This window comes from Cimex lectularius, unplaced genomic scaffold, assembly GCF_000648675.2.
Source record: "Cimex lectularius strain Harlan isolate CLEC.00 unplaced genomic scaffold, Clec_2.1 scaffold269, whole genome shotgun sequence".
In the NCBI taxonomy this organism is placed as follows: domain Eukaryota; kingdom Metazoa; phylum Arthropoda; class Insecta; order Hemiptera; family Cimicidae; genus Cimex; species Cimex lectularius.
The window spans coordinates 178,376-198,054 of NW_019392860.1; the positions used below are offsets into that span (position 1 = coordinate 178,376).

The 19,679-nt window shown below is 36.4% G+C and overlaps 1 pseudogene; it reads left to right on the top strand.

The window, feature by feature from the left end:
• Positions 1 to 16,248: 16,248 nt before the first annotated feature.
• Positions 16,249 to 17,579, top strand: LOC106660980 (annotated as a pseudogene).
• The last annotated feature ends 2,100 nt before the right edge of the window (positions 17,580 to 19,679 follow it).

Below are 19,679 nucleotides of genomic sequence, written 5' to 3' on the forward strand. Positions count from 1 at the left end.
GTACGAACTGAGAAAAAAAGGAGAAACTTAAAATTAGTTCAACTAGATATATGTAATTATATTCTAACATGAAGATCTAATCAATCTGATGTGGCAAGAATTAGATAGTTAAACCTAAATCAACCACGATTTTTTCCTTTCCTTCATCAATTTCATTTAACAACACTACAAGCTACGCTTATTTCACCAACGTTTACAAATATTTATCACATCTTATTGGAAATTTAACGTAGTTTTCAATGGTATCAACGGATTTGTCAAAAACCTTTAGTTTTGGGGTTATCATTGTCTATTTGAAGCAATATCGTGAAATCTTTAAAAATCAGAAAAACTGAAGTAACTTCGAAACTGTTGATATTCGAATTAGGAATTTTTGATTCCATTTTGAATGTACTGGCAAACTTTGTAACACGAGTAGCCGAACACCCTGCATACAGTAAAGACGACGGCAGTGCGTCGAAAATATATTGCGGAGGGTCGAGAGCATTTCGAATCAAAAGTAAAAAAGTTCAATGAATTCATTGAAAATTTCCTTAAGTTTTTTATTTTTTATTGTTATTAATCTTTCAACCTTACCAATCCTTCAATTAATAAAGCAATTTCACCAGCAAAAAGGATATTAAATGGACGTTACGTTTTCCGAAATTTTCTGGTCTCTAGGTTTGGAAATAGTAGTTTAGAATTATCACAGTAAGATTTTTCAACTTTGAAAATTTTTTTTTTTTAAGTTCTCGCTCCTAAAACGCTGATTCCCAAAACCTTTACAAGTTTAGTGTTGATCACATCTTATTGGAGATCTAAAGTGATTTTCAATGATATCAATAGATTTCTCGAAAAACTTTTAGTTTTGTAGTTATTATTGTTTATTTGAAGCCAGGTCGTGAAATCTTAAAAAATCAGAAAACGGGGAATAACTCCGAAACTGTTGACATTCCGACCATAGTTAATTTTTGGCTCCGTTTTGAATGTAGAATCTATTGGCAAAGTTTGTAACCCGACCAGCCGAACACCCTGTATACAGCAGAGTTTTAGTTGAATTTTGTCACAGAACAAAATTTAGGCATGTAAGCATGAGTTTTATTAACATTTTGGAGAAAATACACATATCGCATACCAATAAGGAAAGTGACACAAGTTGAAAAATTATAAAGCCAGAATTATTTAGTTTTTTTGAAGTATTCGGGTGTGTGTTACTGCAGGAAAAATAACACAACTGTAGGTGGACTATTATCTTCTAGGCAGCACTATGTACACTTTTGGCGGAAACGCAGTCTCCATTCTCGAAAAGTGGCTTATTTTAGTCTTCTATGTCGAGCTTCAAAGCATCGGTGTGAGTATTTAAGGAAAAGTGGCCTAATTCGAGTTACGTCAGTTTTTTCTTGTTTCATGAAGGATTTTATGCTGTTCCGGAGTCACATCTTTAGTTGTGTCACTGTTATTTATAACTTACTGTTGTTATAATAACACCTACATCTTTATATAAATATTCCCCTACACCACATGATAATAAGGACAGCAGAAAACTTTTAGTCACATTAAGGAGAAACCTCCAACAGGAATAAAACTAAAGTTGAGAGATAGCAACAAAATAATGAAAGACCATCCGATATTCAATGGCTCCAAGGGACGACATGAACAGGCTGTTTGAATTTAATCAAAAGTTCCAAATAAACTTAGGTACCAAAAAAGAATGGGAACGAGAGGAAAACACTTCCTTTAAGAACGGCACCATCTTTTGGTACACAGATAGATCTAGAAGATGTAGAGGTAGAAGTCCTGGAACTAAATACTCAGAACCCATGGGAAAATACACCAGTATGCTCTAAGCTGAGGTCTACGCAATCTACTTGTACAAAAGGTACAAAAACAAGAACATAACTATCAATCCTTTTTAAAAAGATCCTACACAGTAAGTTGTTTTGCAACGATCCGGATTTCGAACCTTTTAGCTCATCATCAGGTTGAAGGACTTCTACAACCATTCTCTCGACATGAATTGCCAAAGTGAACCCGCTGATACCTCCGCCAACGCGACGTTCTAATTAGAAGCTGATTTTTTTAATGGCGCTCAATTTGAACGTGCGAAACGCGGAATTTATAACACAAATAAATATTATGCTAGTAAATACTTAATATTATTAAATTACTATAAAAATAATAACAATTGAAATAATTAGTTTAATAATTATTTGGTTGTTTGATATTATTTATATACATATTTAAAATGGGAGGTAGATCAAAATATGTTATATTATTAATGCATTTATCACCATGTTCAATTTTACATTTTTTAATTTCAAATTTCTCAAACCAATCTAATTCTTTCCCTTTGTTGAAACAATGTAACACTCTTGTATTTAGATTTGAATTGAAATTATGTTTTGTTTCTTTTAGATGGTCTTTAAATTCCGAAAATTTGCTCGATTGAGGCAAATGTCCTTTTATTATTGTTTTTATTTCTCTACCGCTTTGTCCTATATATTTAATATCACAATCATTACAATTGAGTTGGTAAACCCCGCTTTTTGCCAAATTGTCTACTTTGTCTTTAGGTTTTGAAAGGATGTTTTTAAGTGAACCCGTACTTCTAAACGCTATTCTAAAACCTTCTTGTTTAAAAATTTTACTAACTTTTTCCGATAATTCACCAATTTATGGCAAACAACGGAAACCTAATGATTCATTTGTGATGGGGTGGCTGAGTCCTATTGTTGATTCGTTTAAAGTTAATTTTTTTATTCTTTTAACTAGCAACCTATCAATAAATATTTCTTGATACCCATTGTTTTTTGCTAAGGTTTTATTTCTTTTTTATAGTTATCAGGTGTTAGCGGAAGTTTTAACATCCGGTCTATGAATGGAACCAGCAGCCTTTTGGGACCATGGGTGGGAAGAATCCGCTGGTATCATAGTGTCTGTAGTTGTGGGTTTTCTATATACGTCTATTTCTATTAAGTTGTTTATTATGGACAGTTTTAGGTCTAAAAACTTCAAACATGATGATGATGAGCTAAGAGGCTCGAAATCCGGATCGTTGCAAAACAATTTACTGTGAGTAGGAACTATCTTTTTAAAAAGGATTAAACACCACACTCACTCCATCATTTATCATTTCTACATAACTATCATGTCAGATAGCCAAGCAGCCATCAAAGCACTAAGCTCAAATATCATTAGTTCAAAGATGGTGTTGAACTGCAAAACCCAATTAAATTTATTAGGTACGCAGAACAAAATCAGCCTCTGCTGGGTACATATGGGAGTAGAAGGCAACGAGAAAGCGGACACCCTTGCAAGAAAAGGGGCTGCTATACCGCTGATATGACCTCTGTGGCATAGAAACCCACACTATCAATGAGTACCTCAGACAGAAGGATAAAAAGAAAATGTGGGAACAATGGAACCACTCAATGGGCACAAACAATCCAAGAACCTCCGAACAAATTTCGGAAGGAAAGAATTAATAGAATGTATCAAAGGAACAGGAAAAAACTACAAAACCTGACAGGATTCTTAACAGGGCACTGCAAACTAAATGGACATTTAAAGAAGATTGGAATAATCGATCACAGCACATGCAGATTCTGCAAAGAAGCAGAGGAGACACCAACACACCTATTAACAAACTGTGGTGCTACACTACACGGACGTTCAAAGAACGTAGAAGAAATTCAACCACTGAATACGGGCCTACTAATCAAATTCTTTGATGAAATAGGACTCACCGGTATGCTATAGGTACAAAACGGGGAATACAGTAGCTCTTAAAAGACGCAGTATATTAAACCTCAACTAATACATGTACATCTACATCTAATATAACTGCGTGCCAAGGGATCAATAATCGCAACTTAGGAGCATTAATAATTCATGATTTAGATTCACTATTTCGTGGTCCGCTTGAGATAAAAAAGTCAATGGCACGAGGGGGATTCGAACCCACGATCTTCGGCTTGATACGCCGCTGCTATACCACTTGAGCTATCGTGACCTCGATCCACTCGACACCAACTTCCCATCTCAACCACACCTTTTAAATTTTCCCTCCTTTTTGCCATTTTTCAATGTCGTTTAATCAATTTGATTCTCGGCGATAAATGAAATGGCCCCGGAGAGCTTTAGTGAAGTATATTTCATTTTAAACTTATTAAATTCACTAGTTTCGTGGTCCGCTTGAGCAATTAATATCTTACAATTAATTAAGGTTTACAGTTGAGATAAAAAAGTCAATGGCACGAGCGGGATTCGAACCCATGATCTTCGGCTAGATACGCCGCTGCTCTACCACTTGAGCTATCGTGACCTCGATCCACTCGGCAACCAACTTCCCATCTCAACCACACCTTTTGAATTTTCCCTCCTTTTTGCCATTTTTCAATTCATATTTGTACAAATATGTTTTTCGCAATGGGAAATTAATGTAGGCCCTGATGATGACGTTAAAATAGGTCGAAAGCCTGGCAGTAATAATTGAATTTGCTTTTTTCTTCAAGATCATACCTTGAACTAGAGTGTTCGTGAATTATTTTAGTTTCATTTCTTTTATTTTAATTACATTCTTAAATACAATATTGTTTTTCAAAATTTTTTAAAAAGTTTTCTTTTAACTTTTACATTATTTTATATTTTCAACAATTTTTTGAGAGAACGGATTTTTATGCAGTTGCATATTTTGTTTTTTACCACATACGACCGAGGAAATCAATTATCTATCCGAATCATGAATCTAGGAAGCTGTAGGTTAAATTTTATAGAGCATATTTTATGAGTATCTCATAAAATTGCGTATTTGAACAATACGTAAAATCGTATTTATCGCGCAAAATATTTAAAATATTATATTGATTTTCGGAGGAAGCATAAAAAAAAAAATCCGTAAAAAAAATAAAATAAAAATAAAACAATTTGTCGAAAAGAAAACTGAAACCGCAACGACAATTTAGAGAAGTACTTGTTTATTAACATTAATTATACTCAATTAGTATAAATTATATAATTTAATTATGTAAGTGAGAAAACATTTGTGTTAAATGTAAATAAACACTAGGAGGTGTCGGTGGCTCCAACGGTTTAGGCGACCGTCACTGTAAGGTAAATGTCCTGGGTTCGAATCCAGAGGCCCTCCATTCGAACCCCGATATATTTACAAATGGGCTTTTTTTCAAAAACACCGGCACCCCGAGGATAAAAAAGCACAAAAACTCTTAAGTTTTAACATGTTAATACTGCATATTTCAGAGCTATCAACTGCATATTTTATGGCATATTTAGGCAATTTTTACTGCATAAAAATCCGGTCTCTCGGCTTATAATAATCAATAAAAACCTTTATTTGAATAATTATTTTTGTATTTGAAATAACTAATTAGCCTTGACTCCAGGAGGAAAACACTTTTGGGTCAAAAATAATCTTAGTAATACTTACTGCATGGATATTTGTGCTCGTTTTTTAGGTTTGTGTGTTGTTTGTTATTATAAAAAAATAATAACAATAATACCCCTGTCTTCATTCATTGATCACCATTGTCGTTAGAGCAAACAAACTAACTTAAATTACTAAGAGCCAATATGTGCAAGAAAATGGGATAGTTTTTTAGGGTTAGTACAGCTTGATTTTTAAAGTGCTGTGTTTTCGCTTACTTCTTCGAGAAACGAAAGTCAATATTGATGGATCATGACAGTTTTTATTACCAACAACCGAAATGGCATGTACTTAAAACATGAATCAAGAAAAGTAAACTTCCATTTGTCTCTCTTGTAAAATTTTCTTTTTGTTGAGTTGTGTCACTTTTCTTGTGGGTGTGCGATATATCAATACTAAACACCCTAGCATAAACATTAACTTTAAAAAAGCATGGTTTAATTTTTTTTGAAAGCCTAAGGGTTGTCAGGGTTGGCGGTAATTTGTTCATTCTATCAAGGTGGTAGAAGTATGCCACGCATTATAGTCGTAGGGACAGATTAAATGGCTAGTTTGTCAATTATTGTTCTAAGGCAAGGTTCACTTATCACGGATTATTTTGAATATATTAAGTTGCGATAATTCAAAATTATCCTTTCATCTTCCAGAAGACAAATTTCTTGAACTGCTTTTCGCCCTTTCTCGTTTTTATTGAATGCCTCATAAAACAACAAATTACGACTAGTTCCTTCGCGTAACCTTGTTTACTTACTATTCGTTTCATATAATAAAACGCAATGCTTGATTAAAAAAAAAGTTTAATTTAAAAATTAGTACTCTTCTTGATGAGATATGTTAATCATAAGTTGAAGAAAAAGTCAAGAAGATTAAGGAAACAATAGTATTATGGGGGAGACGTGGGATATATAAATCAACCTAATACATAAATATATGGGTGTATTTATCTATGTTTTGCGTTATCCTTCAACAAATATACCATAATGTCTTATATCATATTGATATTCTACAAGCCATTGGGAAAGAAAACACTCATAACAACTATAATTACTGATTTGAAAGGCCAATAAATTTGAAAAACACTTTGCTGATATGTACAATTGAAATTAAAAATTAAAACTATATTAAACCAAATTATCTGAATATTTTATAATCATACATGGTGTGTCAACTTATTTCCTAGTTTTCTCAAAAACGTTACAACGTAGAAAAAAATAAACAAGTGTTTTTCAGTATAAACACTACTTTCCATTACAATTATACAGTTTCGTTCTCAATTTCTTTATAAGTTTAAAATTAAAATTAACATTCAGGCTTATGGCAAAATGAAACGGTGGACGCACTTGCAAAGGAGGCTGCAACATCAGGTCCAACCCTTGACGTTAAAATTCCTAAAGATGACGGGAAAAACTTTTTGGAAAAGTTTTGTAGAAATCTGTGGCAAGAAAAATACAACTCATCAAATGTTGGCAATTGTTACAGGTCACTGTTCCCTGAACTCAAGAAAAAACCATGGTTTTTGGAAGGCGATAGCCCAGAAGGAATGTCAAAGGAGTTCTATTCTACTGTTTTTAGACTGAAGACAAATCATGGCCTATGGGGTAGCTACAAGAAGAGAATCGGCTTGGCATCGTCTCCGAACTGTCCCACTTGCGATTGCCCTTCAAATCCTTCCCACATAATTTTTGAATGTCCCGAATATGAAAATGAAAGAGACAAACTGCTAAAAAATCCGAGCAAAGTCCCAAACATTTCAAAACCAATAAACTTAGAATCTGTCCTAATAAGCAACAATCCATCAGCTTTCAACATAATCTATGGATTTCTAAAGTCGATAAACGTTTCTTTTTGATTATCTTCAAGCATGAAAATTTAGAAGATGAGAAGATGATGGAGCTGAATGAGTGGTGCGGGCGCGCGGCGGGGACCTGGCCCTGGTCGGCCGATCACGCTCGACAGTAAAAGAAAACTTCATGGGTAATATGCCAGCGTAACCCCCCCCCAAAAAAAAAAAACCCAAGTTGAAAATTTGTCAAGCTCATTTGATTTTATGAAAAGGGGCAAAAATCATCTGAAAACAGGCTAAAAACATTTAACATATCGAAATATTTACAAGCAAATTAAATTTAAAGTACTCCATAATAAGCATAAAAATAGATAATATTAGGAATTGAGCTCATCATATGTAAACTGTCTCTAGTATCACAGTTTTTTATCTATTTATTTATTTATTAATGTAGTCGCTGAGCTGTGTGTGTTATTAAATACTTTCAAATACTTTCTTCTGCCTAGCCTAAATTTTTGATTCTATGTAAACTCTACATTCATACCAAAGCCTTATGCTTAGCGATGAGCTTAGACGATGTTGGTCGATAATACTGATCTGCTACTATATACCAACATTGGCCGCGGTGCGCAAGGTCTTAAAGAGACCGACTCCCTCTTTAATATTTCAACATTGTTGTCAATGTTATGTTCACTCACGCCATGTAAGGTGGTGGACTTGTACAAAGCTAGTAAAGTGCTACAAAAGACTTTTTATATTAGGTATCAAAACATGTGTTCATAATAAAACTGGAGAAACAAGAACCGGTTTAATCAATCACCCCAGAGGAGGACATACAGACAGAGATGAAACGTGAAGGCCAATAAATTGGAAAGTTCGATCGATTTGGAGACTAACGCATTTGTAACTTTTCGCGTCATACTAAATTAACATAAACGTTGACCCATCAGGTCCAGGATAGAAGTTTGCAAAATAGTTCCTAATTCAGAAACCAACAATAGAACTAATAAACTTAGGACATGTTATAACTAGAATGATAGACTTATGATTAGCCATATCGAAGTCGAAGGATATGCTTTCAGTATAGAAACAAGTTTGTGCAGATACCTCACAGGTAAAACTCTCTACTCCTAGCGGAGACAAAGCCAAGGCTTTTAGGATATACCCGACAAACAAAATTACTCTTATTCTGATGAAGAGCATGAAGAGGAGAGGGGCAACAAGGAGCCCGATGAATAGTCCAAGGGAAGTTCAATCGGCCTTCAACCCTTTTGAACTACCTTCATCCAATTCAAATTGCTAAAAGAATGCTTCTTGCATGATCGTTACAAGAATTCACACAAAATAACTAAACGCGCAGGAGTTCCCTACTTTCGGCCCAGACGTCGCACTATCTAAGAAGGTCTTTTCTGATCGCGGAGATTTTTCTAAGTACACCGCTTTGACGGCTGTAAAGTCGTAGAAATTAGGGTGCAACAATAAAACTAATACACTTAGGACGTCCTAGAACTAGAATGATAGAATAGAATGATTTGCCACTGCGAAATCGAGGCATATGGTTTCAGTAGTAGAAACAAGTTTGTGCAGATACCTCATCGGTAAACTCTCTACTCCGAGAGAGATAAGCCAAGGCCTGAAGGATACTCCGACACACAAAATTACTCTTGTTCGGATGAAGAGCATGAAGAGCAGAGGGTAGGAGCCCGATGATTAGTCCAAGGGAAGTTCAATCGGTCTTCAACCCTTTTGAACAACCTTCAACCAATTCAAATTGCCAAATGAATGCTTCTTGCATGATCGTTTCAAGAATTCACACAAAATAATTAAACGCGCAGGAGTTCCCTACTTTCGGCCCTGACGCCGCACCATCAAAGAAGGTCTTTTCTGATCTCGGAGATTTTTCAAAGTACACCGCTTTGACGTCTGTAAAGTAGTGGAAATTAGGGTGCAACAATAAAACTAATACACTTAGGATGTCCTAGAACTAGAATGATGGAATAGAATGATTTGCCACTGCGAACTCGAGGCATATGGTTTCAGTAGTAGAAACAAGTTTGTGCAGATACCTCATCCTAGCAGAGATAAGCCAAGGCCTGAAGGATACTCCGACACACAAAATTACTCTTGTTCGGATACCAGGCCATTAAGAGCAGAGGTGTGACCATTGGACCGATGAATAGCCCAAGGGAAGTTCAATCGGCCTTTAACCCTTTTGAGGCATACCAATTCAAATTGCCAAAAAGGTAGATCCATCAGACAAAAACAATAAGCCATCCGTTCAATGGGAATGCTTTCCAGGGCACAAGGAAGCCCTTAAAAAAGTTTTGGGATCAGGTAAAAAGCTTACCGAAGAGTCTAGACAATGTTGGTCTAGAATACTGATCTGATATTACAGACCAATATTGGCCGCAGTGCACAAGGCGGTGAGACCGACTCCTTTAATATTTCAACATTGCTGCCGCTTACATACATCGTCTGCACGATTGTTACAGGAATTCACAAAAAATAACTAATAGTATAGCCGTTCCCTGTTTATATCCCTGATGTCGCACCATCACTCATCTAAAGTCTTTTCTGATCAATGGGAGATTTCTTAAAGTACACCATTTTTACATCTGTGTAAAGACGTAAAATTAGGATGCTAGGAGTATGATGTCTAGAAGTAGGGGCACTAAAATCAAATGCTAGTTGCATTATTGGTTAAAGTTAAGGAAAATTATGACTTTACGTCAGTGTTTTACATTTTAAAAATAAAACTGTTTTTTTAATATTTATTGAGCTGACTTTCATAACAAACTGATAAGCTCGAACTATCGACCGGTATGTTGAAACGGTTTCGAAACCGTCGAAATGTTAAGAACAAAATGTTTCAGATATACCATATTAGTTTGTTAAAACCTGAAAAATGTTGTTTTGTGAGATCATTGAACACGAGGCATTTTACTTTGTAAATATACTCTCTCCACAGAGGATTAATATATTTTAATTGCATGAATAAATTCAACAGAAATGTGCATCTCCCGTTAAATTTTTTTAGATACTTACTATACTAAGCGCATCATACTTTCCTTTCCCGTGAGTTTGCCTTTTATTGATTATTTGTTCGTTTTTCCTTTTTTCACTTATGAAACGGAAAATGATTGAGTTTCAAACTATCTCAGGATGGGTGACAGATTCGAACTGAGGAAAATTAAAAGTGATTGTAACGCGAGTTCTCATATGTGTTGCATCTTGTTTTTTTCCCTGATTGATTTCCATTTCACTTCTATTGTCCGTGGTCTTCCTAAGAACCACTGGCGGTTTCCACGGTCTCCCAGTCCTCTTTTTTCGATTAAACCTTTTAGCAACTCAATTACATCCGAACAGGCTTTTTGTAACTTTTAAATTGACATGCCTTTGATAATTATAAACGCTTGAGAACACGATTGTTTTTTTCTTCTGGCCAACCGAACTCTCATTCTCCGAAGATAATTTTCCCATTGTGTCAATAATAGTTTTGTAATTGTTACGGAATTGAATGATAAACCTTTGGCCTTAAGTACATTTTTTTTTTTAATTTGGTTTTAATATGGTATGATTTTTTTTTATAAATATAAATTGTATTTTGTCGTATTCTTTTTGTTGAACATTTGTGCTCAGTTTGATGGTTTTTGATTATGCTGTTCCTATTTTGTGTTGGTCAAACGCGATTCGCCGTTTTTTACTTAATCAGTGGCGTCCATATAACAAAGAAACTAACAGATGCTAAGTAAAAAACAACATACAAATACGAATGTTAATTTTTACATGTTAAAAAAATATTTTGCAAATATACAGATCAGCTTAAAAAAAAAAAATCTACGTATGCGTAATATTTTTAAGAGGTTATAAATTCATCTCGAGATATTCCAAGACGCAATAGAATTTCCAGGCGCCACAAGTTATAGATCATAAAGTGGGCGTTTTCCTAAGGAAATCAACATCTTAACGTCCTGGATGTGGTCCTAGCGCGGAAGGGGTGCCCTATTTGACGTCACTGACATCGATCCCAGAGGGACCAACGAAATTCGTCGTTTGTATGTTTTATTGTCTTCTTGTTGTGCAATAGCCCCCGTTTTAAAATATTTCAGCCAAAAGTTTGATACAAAAGAGTTCACATTAAAGAAAATTTACATGAGAAACCTCACAGGATGTAGTATGATAATTGTAAAAAGAAATCTTTACTGTATAAGCATCTATATAATTTTTAACTAATTCTAACAATTAAAACAGTTAAGAATAAATAAATTGTAAAAGTGGAGAGTTAAATTATTAGCTATGAATCGTACTAAAAGGATTACCACTTAGGTAATTTCCTAAAACCATTATCATCAAGCAGGTTAGGTAATTCGCCTGAGGACGCCGAGTACCTTATTGGCGAACTGGTAATCTTATGATTTATAGTCTTCTCGTTTTAACCCGGTGAGGATGAGGGACTTCCGCACTTAAAACCCAACCGTTCGTGCTTATTAAACGTGATGACTTCGACAGGAGTCCACCTTTAATAAGGAACCGTTCCGATTGTGACATTGCACACCTTTCTCCCTTTAGCTATCGATAGCGCGTTGCGCAACGGATCCCTTTGAGGATCTTCAGGCCGATCCGCCTACGTATGTCCTTAATTAAAATCACCTTTTGAAGAAAAGCGAAGGACGCTGCAGATCATCCAAGGGTTCTTTTCGCAAGAATAGATTAAACACCTACACAAATACCAAAAAACCTCGGGCTCAAACAAAGAAATAAAGATTTTAAAACAACACAAAATTACTTTGTAATTTGGTCTTGCTTTTAAACACAATTTTAATTTTATTCTCAGTAAAAAATTGTAATATTACATTGTCTAACTCTCAAACTTTTAGTTTTGAACACGCTATTTTATTTATTGATTTGCCAAGTTTCGATTTATTTTCAATGGAATCTAAGTTTTTATTTGGTAGGAATTAATTTGCATCGGATTCGGAGATATTTCTCAACAGTATTGCTTAAAAGCCCGTATTTTATATATTTCGGTTTCGAGTGAAAACATACATTTCGAATTCGTCCATCCATGTCCAGGTTTCTTTTATTATATTATTTTTATTTGGCTCTTCTGATCGTTTTTAGTTGCTCTCTTGGCGAGAAAATGTTCTGGCGCAGAAAAGCCCTTAACCCACGAAGAATGTAACGCAGAATGTTATTTCCTAAATTAACTATTATGAAGTGATCATTATTTAGGAAAACATTTCATAATTTCACAATTTATTTTTACATGTCTATTCCTCACTTGTAACTTTTTCCTCATAAATTTTTTTTTTGTAGATTAATAATTACTAAATTTTGTAAATTGGGTATTATAGATCAACATTGGCTCTTCCCTAATCATATACTGCATTGTATGTAAACTGCTTCATGTTTTATTATCTAACAAAAACACCTTTATACGGGTTTTAACATAATATTCTGAAGTATTTGTCGGTTTTAACATTTCGACGGTTTCGAAACGTTTTCAACATGCCAGTCGATAGTTCGAGCTTATCAAGCTGTTATGAAAGTCAGTATATGATATATTAAAACATCAGTTCTATTTTAAAAATCTAAAACACTGATGTAAAGTCATAATTTTCCTTAACTTTAACCAATAATGCAACTAGCATTTGAATTTCGTGCCCCTTAGTTACTTCTAGACAACCTACTCGTAGCATCCTAATTTCATGTAAAAATGGTGTACTTTAAAAAATCTCCCATTGATCAGAAAAGACGTTAGATGATCGATGGTGCGACGTCAGGGACATAAACAGGGAACGGCTATACTATCGGGTTGTCCGGAAAATAATGCAGGATTTTAAGTTTTCATTAAAAAAAATCTATATAAAATATTCTGTTTACGTTTACAGGATTACTACTTATTAATCCTCTTCCAAATGATATTGTTTGTTTACCTCTGTAGCATTCCGCTACTTGGAAATAATTCAGTCATCCTTATAATGTCAAAGCGAGAATTTCGTACGATTTTCTTTTACGAGTTTAAACTCGGCCGAAGCGGAGCCCAAACGGCTAGAAACATTAACCAAGTCTGGGGCGAGGGTTGTGTTAATGAGTGCACTGTGCAAAGGTGGTTTAAAAAATTTCGGGAGGGAGATTTCAGCCTTGAAGATGAAGAAGGTCGTGGAAGGCCTTCCTCTCTTAATGATGATGTTCTGCGATCAGTGGTGGAAGAAAACCCCAAAACAACTGTTCGAGAACTTGCAGAGCAACTCAAAGTCAGTAAAACGACCGTCGCTGACCACCTCAAAGCGATTGGAAAAGTGAAAAAACTCGAAAATTGGGTTCCACACTCATTAAACGATCGCCAAAAAAATCAGCGCTTTGATGTTTGTGCATCACTTCTTTGTTGAAACAAAAATGACCCATTTCTGGCCAGAATTGTTACATGTGACGAAAAGTGGATTCTCTACGATAACACTAGACGTTCTGGACAGTGGCTCGACAAAGGAGAAGCTCCAATACATTTTCCAAAGCCCCCAACTCATCAAAAAAAGGTAATGGTTACGGTATGGTGGGCTTCATTTGGTTTAATACACTACAGCTTCTTAAATCCTGGCGAAACCATCAATGCTGAATCATACTGTAACCAAATTAATACCATGCATCAGAAATTGGCAGTAATGAAGCCCTCTTTGGTCAATCGGAAAGGGCCCATTTTGTTGCATGACAACGCTCGACCACATGTGTCACGTGTAACGTCACAAAAATTATTGGAGCTTGGCTATGAAACTTTGCCTCACCCACCCTCCTCTCCGGACCTCTCGCCTCCTGACTACCATTTTTTTAGACACCTGGACCACTACTTACAACACATAATATTCAAAAATCAAACGGAACTGGAAAATGCATTTATTGACTTTATCAATTCTAAAAATTCTGAATTCTACTCAGACGGAATTAATAAGTTACCAACACGTTGGGAGAAATGTATTGAGAGTATGGGAAATTATTTTGATTAAAGAACATTGCTTTAAAGTAACTAGTTTCTTTTTTTTTGTTTAATACCAAAATCCTGCATTATTTTCCGGACAACCCAATATTAGTTATTTTTTGTGAATTCCGGTCTCACCGACTTGCGCATCGCGGCCAATATTGGTCTGTAATACCAGATCAGTATTGTAGACCAACATTGTCTAGGCTCTTTGGTAAGCTTTTTACCAGATCCCAAAACTTTTTTAAGGGCTCCCTTGTGTCCTGGAAAGCATTCCCATTGAACGGATGGCTTATTGTTATTTGTCTGATGAATCTTCGTTTTTGGCAATTTGAATTGGTTTGCCTCAAAAGGGTAAAAGGCCGATTGATCTTCCCTTGGGCTATTTATCGGTCCCCTGGTCACCCCTCTGCTCTTCATGGCCTGGTATCCGAACAAGAGTAATTTTGTGTGTCGGAGAATCCTTCAGGCCTTGGCTTATCTCTGCTAGGAGTAGATAGTTTTACCGATGAGGTACTGCACAAACTTGTTTCTCCTACTGAAACCATATGCTTCGAGTTCGCAGTGGCAAATCATTCTATTCTATCATTCTGGTTCTAGGACGTCCTAAGTGTATTAAGCTAAGCTTTTTACCAGATCCGAAAACTTCGTTAAGGGGTCCCTTGTGTCCTGAAATGCATTCCCATTGAACGGATGACTTATTCTTAATTGCCTGATGGATGTACGTTTTGGCAATTTGAATTGGTATACCTCAAAAGGGTTGAAGACCGATTGAACTTCCCCTGGACTATTCGTCGGGCTCCTCGTTTCCCCTCTGCTCTTCATGCTCTTCATCAGAACAAGAGTAATTTTGTTTATCGGGCCTTCAGGCCTTGGCTTTTTCTCTGCTAGGAGTAGAAAATTTTACCGATGAGGTATCTGCACAAACTTGTTTCTGCTATCGAAAGCATATGCCTCGAGTTCGCAGTGGCCAATCATAAGTCTATCATTCTAGTTCTACCACGTCCTAAGCGTATTAGTTCTAGTGTTGGTTTCTGAATTAGGAACTATTTTGCAAACTTCTATCCTTGGACCCATCGTTTGATGGCTCAACGTTTATGTTAATTTAGTATGCCGCGAAAAGATACAGGGGCATTAGTCTCGAAATCGATCGGCCTTTCCAATTTATCGGCCTTCTCTTTGCCTCTCTGTCTGTATGTCCTGATACATAGTCAGGGGTAATTGATTAAACTGCAACTTCGTTTTCCAGTTTTAATGTGTCATGTTTTGATCTTGATAGAAAAAATCTTTTGTGTTATTTTGACACCGTCCTTTGTAGATTTGTACAAGTTCACCACTATAGATGGCGTAGGGCGAAAGAAAACAGATGGAATAGGCACACGAGACACTAAAATAACTCGTTACCTTCTGCTTATCTAATACCCAACATTGTCTCTTCGTTAAACTTAGGACATTTTAACATCTGTATCCTTAAAGTCTTGGCTTTTTTCATTTAGGAGTAGGAATTTCGGCTTGCATAAAACTTCGCACTAACGAAGGACATGTTTCTTCTTCATGGCAATATAACTGAATAGACGTGTTTCTGTGGTTTCAGTTTATACATATGCCTCCGAAGTCTGCAGTCTTACTATTCAAGTCCTACTGTCATTTTAACGATGGTCCTTTAATGAACTGTCTAGCACGCCTCTCCTGGAAAACAGTAACTTGAACCATTAACTTTTTCATAATCCATTGTTTGGATCTACGTTTTGGCAATTTGTGGTTAGTGCAAAATAGTTCAGGATTGACTGGTGTTGAACTTTCCTTGGCCATTTTGTCGCCTCTACATTGCTCATCTGTTCTGTATGTCTTGTTACTAGAACAAGAGTAATTTTGGTGTTTGAATGAATATATTTTATATGAATTATTGAACGATATAAGGGTAAAGAACAAATTGTGCATGTTAAAGAAATTTTTTTATTTGTTCGGTTTTACTAAATTTTCATCGAATTTGTAGATCTAAGTATGAAAATATTTCTCCAAATAAGTCAACCGGCAAATATTTTTAGATTTTTTGAGAGTTAGAGTAGAAGGATTTATGACAGATACCATTAAAACGCTTGTGTACTAATGAACCAGATGGTATTTTTCATGAATGACAAAGCGAGTGTAAACGTGGATTAAAAAGAAAATATTTTCTTACATTTTATATTTTTGTTAGGTTATATCAGACAGATGTAGTGAAACATATGTATTGCCATGTATTAAACGTTAATGTTTCTAAGTTAACGGGAATATTAATTTTGAAAAATAATTTCATAATTTGTTCAACGTAGGATGTACCGCAACGTGAAATTATTGGTAAACAGCTATTGCCAGTTGCGGCGTTTTACTTTATCGTCATCAAGTAATATAAAATTAACAATTTGTGGTGCCAGCGGGGGCATCGGGCAGCCTATGTCTCTTCTCATCAAGCAGTGTCCGCTGGTGACCGAGCTTTCCTTGTACGATATCGCCCACACTGCCGGTGTAGCCGCGGACCTGAGCCACGTGAACACGCCGGCAAAGACGAGAGGATACGTCGGAATTGAGAATCTTCCGGCAGCTTTGATAAAAGCTAACATCGTCATGATACCGGCCGGCGTGCCCAGGAAACCCGGTATGACCAGAAACGACCTCTTCGACACGAATGGCAAAATCGTCAAAGAACTCGTCGAGGCCTGCGTCAAATACTGTCCGAACGCGCTCATCGGAATCATTTCCAACCCGGTCAACAGCACGGTCCCGATTGCTTCGGAAGTGATGAAGAAATGCGATGTTTACGATCCGAGGCGGATTTTTGGCGTGACGACCCTGGACATTATCAGATCCAACACCTTTGTCGCGGAAGCTAAGCAGCTTGACCCCCAGGATGTCGACGTGCCGGTCATCGGCGGACACTCCGGGACCACGATCATTCCTTTACTGTCTAGGGTCAAACCGGCCGTCAAGTTCGACGACCGAGAAGTGGCGGAATTAACTAATCGTGTCCAAGAAGCTGGTACCGAAGTAGTCAAAGCCAAAGCCGGCTCGGGCTCCGCAACGTTGAGCATGGCGTACGCCGGCGCGAAATTTACCATTTCACTTTGCAAAGCCTTCATGGGTGAAAAGAATGTGATCGAGTGCGCGTACGTGGCGTCCGATGTCACGGAAGTTTGCTACTTCGCCTCACCTTTGCTCCTAGGCAAAGATGGTGTAGAGAAAAATTTAGGGATCGGAAATCTGTCAAAATTTGAAACCGATTTACTCAAAAATGCCCTTCCGGACCTGAAGAAGAGTATTGAGAAAGGCATAGAATTTGCCAATAAAAATTAGATCCATTTACGATTGTTTTGCTTGATTGTTCGTAATGAATACATAACTAAAAAATAAAAAATATTATTTTCCCATCTGATAGCTTTCTTTCCATTTGAAATACGATTATGATCGATATCATGCTCGAGTTGGTTGGTTTTTTCGTTCTGCAAATAACTTTTCCGAATCGTACTGATTTTTTAAAACTTGGATGCTTTAAACGGCATGTCAGGTTCTTTTTCCAACAAACAAGATTTTTTATATTTTTACAGTTATTACCTTTTTACCTTTATAAAGTTTTTGTGCATTTGACACTGTTATTTCTTGAGGCGAGTCAGCACTTATACAGTTGCTCTTCCAGCTTTTCTAATAGTTAAATACTATTGATTAGGAGTTATGGGATCTTCAACTCCCTCTTCAGGATGGGTTATTTTGGATTTCAGTCGGCTAATGGTCTGGATCTGAGGATAGTGTTTTATGGAACTAAAAATTCGTTAGGGATTAGGTTGGAGGCCTTTATAAAGGATGGGTTCGGCATGTAGTAAAGAGCGTTGACAACGATTCTGAAGACTTTAGGCAGGACTGTTCTCTTTGCATGTCGGAAGGTTTAACTGTGCCCCTTAGCGCTAAGCTTTACGTCCAAATCGGTTTCAGTAGTGTCATGTAGAGTGCTTGTTTGTTTTTTGTCAATACAATTTCTGTAATTTCGTTCCTGTGTATCGGTCCTACGTTAGATGTGAGTCGATAAAGAGCCCAAGGTTTCGTACACAGACATTTTTACGGATAGGAGTATTACTGAGGAATATTGTTTGTTGGGTGTTGTTTTGATGAGTAAAACGGGTGCGTTCCCTTTCATTTATTGGGTTGTCCGGAAAATAATGCAGGATTTTGGTATTAAACAAAAAAAAAAGAAACTAGTTACTTTAAAGCAATGTTCTTTAATCAAAATAATTTCCCATACTCTCAATACATTTCTCCCAACGTGTTGGTAACTTATTAATTCCGTCTGAGTAGAATTCAGAATTTTTAGAATTGATAAAGTCAATAAATGCATTTTCCAGTTCCGTTTGATTTTTGAATATTATGTGTTGTAAGTAGTGGTCCAGGTGTCTAAAAAAATGGTAGTCAGTAGGCGAGAGGTCCGGAGAGTAGGGTGGGTGAGGCAAAGTTTCATAGCCAAGCTCCAATAATTTTTGTGACGTTACACGTGACACATGTGGTCGAGCGTTGTCATGCAACAAAATGGGCCCTTTCCGATTGACCAAAGAGGGCTTCATTACTGCCAATTTCTGATGCATGGTATTAATTTGGTTACAGTATGATTCAGCATTGATGGTTTCGCCAGGATTTAAGAAGCTGTAGTGTATTAAACCAAATGAAGCCCACCATACCGTAACCATTACCTTTTTTTGATGAGTTGGGGGCTTTGGAAAATGTATTGGAGCTTCTCCTTTGTCGAGCCACTGTCCAGAACGTCTAGTGTTATCGTAGAGAATCCACTTTTCGTCACATGTAACAATTCTGGCCAGAAATGGGTCATTTTTGTTTCGACAAAGAAGTGATGCACAAACATCAAAGCGCTGATTTTTTTGGCGATCGTTTAATGAGTGTGGAACCCAATTTTCGAGTTTTTTCACTTTTCCAATCGCCTTGAGGTGGTCAGCGACGGTCGTTTTACTGACTTTGAGTTGCTCTGCAAGTTCTCGAACAGTTGTTTTGGGGTTTTCTTCCACCACTGATCGCAGAACATCATCATTAAGAGAGGAAGGCCTTCCACGACCTTCTTCATCTTCAAGGCTGAAATCTCCCTCCCGAAATTTTTTAAACCACCTTTGCACAGTGCACTCATTAACACAACCCTCGCCCCAGACTTGGTTAATGTTTCTAGCCGTTTGGGCTCCGCTTCGGCCGAGTTTAAACTCGTAAAAGAAAATCGTACGAAATTCTCGCTTTGACATTATAAGGATGACTGAATTATTTCCAAGTAGCGGAATGCTACAGAGGTAAACAAACAATATCATTTGGAAGAGGATTAATAAGTGTTGACATTCATACAAATGAGTAATCCTGTAAACGTAAACAGAATATTTTATATAGATTTTTTTTAATGAAAACTTAAAATCCTGCATTATTTTCCGGACAACCCAATACCATAATACGCCTGAGTTATATACTGCCCTCTGGCACTC